This window comes from Colobus angolensis, unplaced genomic scaffold, assembly GCF_000951035.1.
Source record: "Colobus angolensis palliatus isolate OR3802 unplaced genomic scaffold, Cang.pa_1.0 Scaffold30, whole genome shotgun sequence".
Lineage (NCBI taxonomy): Eukaryota > Metazoa > Chordata > Mammalia > Primates > Cercopithecidae > Colobus > Colobus angolensis.
In genome coordinates, this window is record NW_012116266.1 from 8,512,750 (window position 1) to 8,518,372 (window position 5,623).

The following is a 5,623-nucleotide window of genomic DNA, read 5'->3' on the forward strand; positions in this document are numbered from 1 at the left end:
AAAAAAAAAAAAAAAAAAAAAATCTCCTGCTCCAGTCAAATTACTCTTCTCATGTTCTTCTTCTACTTAAACCTGGCGTTTCTCAACTTACGACCCTCCAAGGGCCTCCCAGTGCACTGAGTAAACCCACACACTTTGCCACAAAGGCCTCATGGGAGCAAGTGCCACCCCTCTCTGTGAGTGTACCTTCAGCCACACTGGCCTTTTCCCTGCTTCTCCAATATGCTAACTTCTTTCACGTCTCAGGCCTTGGGCCATGTTGGCTGGTGTCTTCTTGTTATTTGGGTCGAGCTCTTCCCTGATCACGTAGTCTGAAGTAGCACTCCCATCACTATTTTCTTTTTCTTTCTTTTTTGAAACAGGATCTTGCTCTGTTGCTCTGGCTGGAGTGCAGTGGTGCAATCATGGCTCATTGCTACCTCAATCTCCCAGGCTCAAGTGATCCTTCTGCCCCCCTTCTGATCCTCCCAACTCATCCTCCCAAGTTGCTGGGACAACAGGCATGCACCACCACGCCTGGTTCATCTTTTTTTGTAGAGATGGAGCCGTCCCTCTATTTTCTACCACCCTGTTTCATTTTCTCCATAGCAATCATTACTACCTGACATGGACACTTGATATCTTTTTATTCGCTTTCTCCACTAGAATATGAGCTCCATGAGGGCACAGATGTTAATTTCAGTTTGCCCCTATATCCCAGGGCCTAGAAGGATGCCTACCACAGAGTACTGTTTGTTGAACGACTGGAGAAACTTCTCCCATGTCTGCAATGATGAGGACCCTGTCCCTGCCCCATGGTGATTTCACTTCATTCTTTTTTAGCTACCATCAGAAAGCAGCTCCAAACCTCCCTCCTTGCCTTTCTCTGGAATCCAAAAGCACCTGCAGATTCAACCCATTGCTTCTTTACTTTTCATTTATTAAACTAGGAACCAAGAAACCTGTCTCGAATGTGCCACTGATTAGTTGATTATCTTTGCAGTGTTTGTGTGTCATGTTCCCAACTAGGCAATTAGCTCCTGGAGTTTACAATAGCTGGTTGTATCCTCTGCCATGTGCAGCATAAATGGCAACTCATTCATGGGAGGGGCTTGATTGATTACCCAAAGTACTTTAAATGAAGGAGGCATTAACGTTTTGTTCATTCTTCGTTCATTCAACCAGTAGTAATTGAACCTCTGCTTTGCACCAGGCACTATGCTAAGTGGTAGCATATGGTGGAAAACAAGAGCTACACGTTTCCGCCCTCTGAGACCCTTAAGGTTTTTTTTTTTTTTAGACAGAGTTTTGCTCTTGTTGCCCAGGCTGGAGTGCAATGGCACGATCTTGACTCACAGCAACCTCCGCCTCCCGGCTTCAAGCGATTCTCCTGCCTCAGCCTCCTGAGTAGCTGGGATTACAGGCATGTGCCACCATGCCTGGCTAATTTTTGTATTTTTAGTAGAGACGGGGTTTCTCCATGTTGGTCAGGCTGGTCTCGAACACCCAACCTCAGGTGATCCACCTACCTCGGCCTCCCAAAGTGCTGGGATTACAGGCATTAGCCACCGTGCCTGGCCAGCCGTTAAGTTTTAGTAAGAGAGTAACATGCAATTAAAGATTTATGCTTGTGACACACATAGATAAATCACCTCTTTTTTCAGGGACAAGGCTCAGAAAAGACCTCCCTAAGGAAGGGAAATTTAGGCCTGAAAGATGAGTAGAGTCGATTCTGTGAGGATTGGGGATGAAGGGGAGGCAGGCTAGGGGAGAAGGGAGTGTGCAGAGACACAGGCTTCTTATGGTTGCCTCCATTTAAAGGAGAACAACACAGGGACTGGGTTGTAAGGGTCCACAATCTGTTCCCCCTCTGACTCTTCACTTTAAAAGAGGGCAACTGCTAAACCAAAAAAGCACACGGTTCCCACTGAGAGGAGCACGTGCCGGTAACTACTCTGGGAGCATGAATTACGGTGCCTCAAAATATTTATCAGAATAAATCAGTCAATGTCCACATAAAATTCAAGCATGCCAAGTAGAACAGTTTTAGAGCACTAAAACTGGATTATGGCAGTAGATTTGGAAGATATAAAAGTAGTTTGGATTAGGGAACATAATACTTCAGTTGCTGGGAAACTGAAAACTGACCGTGAATGGCTTTAGAGAAGGGTTTTTTAAACTCCTTAGAGCCAGGAAAATCTTTGTTTGAATGACATTTTGTGAAGTGTAAACAAATTAAACAAAAAATTTACTGCCCTAGCTGAGAGGCCTGGGGTAAAGGCCTGAAGTCTTCTGGCTTTCTTTCCTTCAAGAAACTCCCAGAACTCTCAGGAGCTCAGTTTGAAAACCACCCACTTTAGAGTAAATGAAAGTTGCCCACAGCAAGGGGGTGTGGATGCAGTCTCTGCCAAGTTTTTCTGACCCTCGGTTCTTATTCAGGACAATGGAAGAAAGCAACCATTACATTTTTTTGTTTGTTTGTTTCTTCTTTTCTTTTTCTTCTTTTTTTTTTTTTTGAGACAGAGTCTCACCCTGTCATCCAGGCTGGAGTACAGTGGCCTGATCTTGGCTCACTGCAACATCCACCTCCTGGGTTCAAGCGATTCTCGTGCCTTCTAAGTAGCTGGGATTACAAGCATGCACCATCACACTCAGTTAATTTTCGTATTTTTGGTAGAGATGGGATTTCACCATGTTGGCCAGGCTGGTCTCAAACTCCTGGCCTCAAACGATTGGCCTACCTCGACCTCCCAAAGTGCTGGGATTACAGGCGTGAGCCACCACACCTGGCCTTTTCTTCTTTAATGAAAAGGGAAGACTAAATTTATTCACTTTTAAATGGATTTTTTTTTCCGGTAGGTGAGAGAAATTTCACCTATATTGACCCAGATGCTTGTATGTTTGTTATAAAAAAGGTCTTATGATTTACATCAAAGAATCCCTGGCACCCGGTGAAAGAATTAATATTGGAAATGACACTGCCCTCTCCCAAAAGTCAAACAAACTTTATTTCTGGAAAAACAAAACAAAACAAAAAACCCTGTAACACATCCTCTTGCTGATGTAAATGGAAAAGTACCAGCCGCTGCTGTGGAGTCTCTGGGCCACTACCTTCCGTCGTGAGCTCTCAAAACCCAAAGATGAACACACAGGTAACAGACTGACAGTGGGGGCTTTACAGGACCGTGAGAGGTTGGGCTGATCATTAACTATCTGTGTTCCAGATCTTTTGTTTTCAGCTTTTTTGACTTTAAGTCTCCTTCCCCTTGCCCCCCAGCTTCCATCTTCCTGCCTCTGCTGAGCCAGGTACAGCTGGACCTAGTGAAAGCTGAGTGCCAGCAAGGCCTTAGGCTCGGTAGGAGAGGGGTTCTTTCCTCCGCAGGCTGGAAGTGGTGGTGCTTAGAGACCATCACCGCCAAAGCTGTAAATCTGGAGAAGAGCTTTGCCGTGGGGGTGGGGGCGGGGCACATGGAGAGAAAGCCGTTGGTGTGAATAGGAGGTCAAGACTGCCAGATGGGCGGGCCGAATCCTTCCTGTCCCAGAGTCTCAGCAAGGATTCATATGAGGAGCAGGAGGGCTGTGAGGCTGAGGAGATTCAACCACTTGCCTCAGCAGGGCCCTGGCAGCCTTCCTGCTTCTACCCTGTCAGGAGAGTGAATGAGGGTTATTTCTACAACCTGTGGCCAGTGCCTCTTAGGGTACCCTATTAACTAAGCTGGAGCCCATTGAGCTGACGAATAAAAAAATTTAAGGTAGCCTGCTGTGGGTTGAACTTTGTTTCCAGTGTGATCTTACTTGGAAACTGGGTCTTTGTAAATGTAATCAAGTTAAGATGAGGTGACACTGGATTAGGGTAGACCTTAAATCTGATGACTGGTGTCCTTATAAGGAGAGGGAGGTTTGGAGACACACGTGGAGGAGACGAGCCTGTGAAGACGCAGGCAGGGGTTGGAGTGATGCGTCCATAAGGCAACCGACACCAAGGATGGCTGGTAAGTACTGCGCTCTAGGAGAAGGTGAGGAAGTATCTTCCCTAGAGAGTCTAGAAGAGCATGACCCCACTGATGCTTTATTTTGGCCACTTAGTCCCCAGAACTGTGACATAACAACTTTCTGTTGTTTTAAGCCAGCCAGTGTGTGGTATGTTGCGAGGGCAGGCCTGAGGCCCAAGAACCTCAGAGAAGATTATTCAAAATAGAATAATCTTCACCCCTAGCAAAAGAGAGCTGTTGGAGGGGACAACTGTCAATTTGAATATTAACAAGAACATTAGACTGCATCCCCCAAAAAGACTTTCTGAAGAAAACATAAACCAGCTAATAAACAGTCCGGCAGATGACAATGCTCATAGTTGAAACCCAAATTAGTGACCTGGAAGACAAAGTGCAGTGAATATATCTCAGCACAGGGCAAAGACGTACAGCAGTAGAACCATGAAGAGCAGGGTAAGAGGTCTCTAAATGCAAGAGACCTCATGAATAAAGAGGATAGCTGAAGTAGAAAGAGGGATCGATAAAGGAGAAATAATTATTAAACACGAACCATTTTCTCTGAGCTGAAGAACAATCTGAATCTACAGATTAGAATGCTTCTCAAGTTCATGGCTGGACTGAAGAGAAAGGACACCCAGCTGGTATCACCTGATACCACATTTAAACTCCAAGGATAATAGACTCTTACAAGGTACTAGGCTGAAAGATCAGGCTTTCTGTGACGGAGAATCACTTGGCATGGAGCGCTCATCTGCCACAGTGGACACTAGAGGGCAGTAGACTAGCACCTGCTGGTTGCGGAGAGGCAACAAGGGCATTGGAGACCCAGTAAGTGGAGCAAACTTCTCACCCAGGGGAAGACCACCCCATCTCAGGAAAAAAAATCAAACAAAACCTGGCTCAGGTAAGAAGGTGAAGGGGAGAGAAAGTCTAAATGGATAAGGGTAGGCTATTTGGAAATGTGTCATATAAATGCTAAAAAGAGTCATATGGCGAGGGAAATTCAATTAACAGTCTAGAATGAACACACACACAACTGCAGCAACTTAAGGCTTGAAGACAGCTGTGGGGAGGAGGAAAAGTAAAAGTTACCAAAGGATTAGCTTACTGGGGGAAGGGGCAGAAATACAGGACAGATGGAGCAGGAGGCCAGGAAAGAGTAACTTTTTGCAGGGGAAACATTTGATATCTTCTTTTCAAAAAGAGGTGGAGAAATACGTGTCTGTCAGAGCAGGTAAATGGAAGTGAACAACTTATTGTTCAGTTGAACTTCCAAAGGAACAAGAGAAGAAATGGAATTGCTCATAGTTTGAGTACATCAGCAAAGAAACAAAAAGGAAAAAATGGAAACCACAGTGTAAAACATATAATATACCTTATATGCAACTTAAATGATATACAATAGGTATAAAATAAATATAATGGGTGTGAAGTAAATAATTAAAATTGTTAACCATCATGAGAAATCTAAATGAAATGAATCCTACCACTTAAAAATAATGACTAGCAGATTTAATGATAAGAAATCCTCAAATCTAGGTATCCTGTATACTATTTATAAGAAAATCAAGGCCGGGCGCGGTGGCTCAAGCCTGTAATCCCAGCACTTTGGGAGGCCGAGGCGGGCGGATCACGAGGTCAGGAGATCGAGA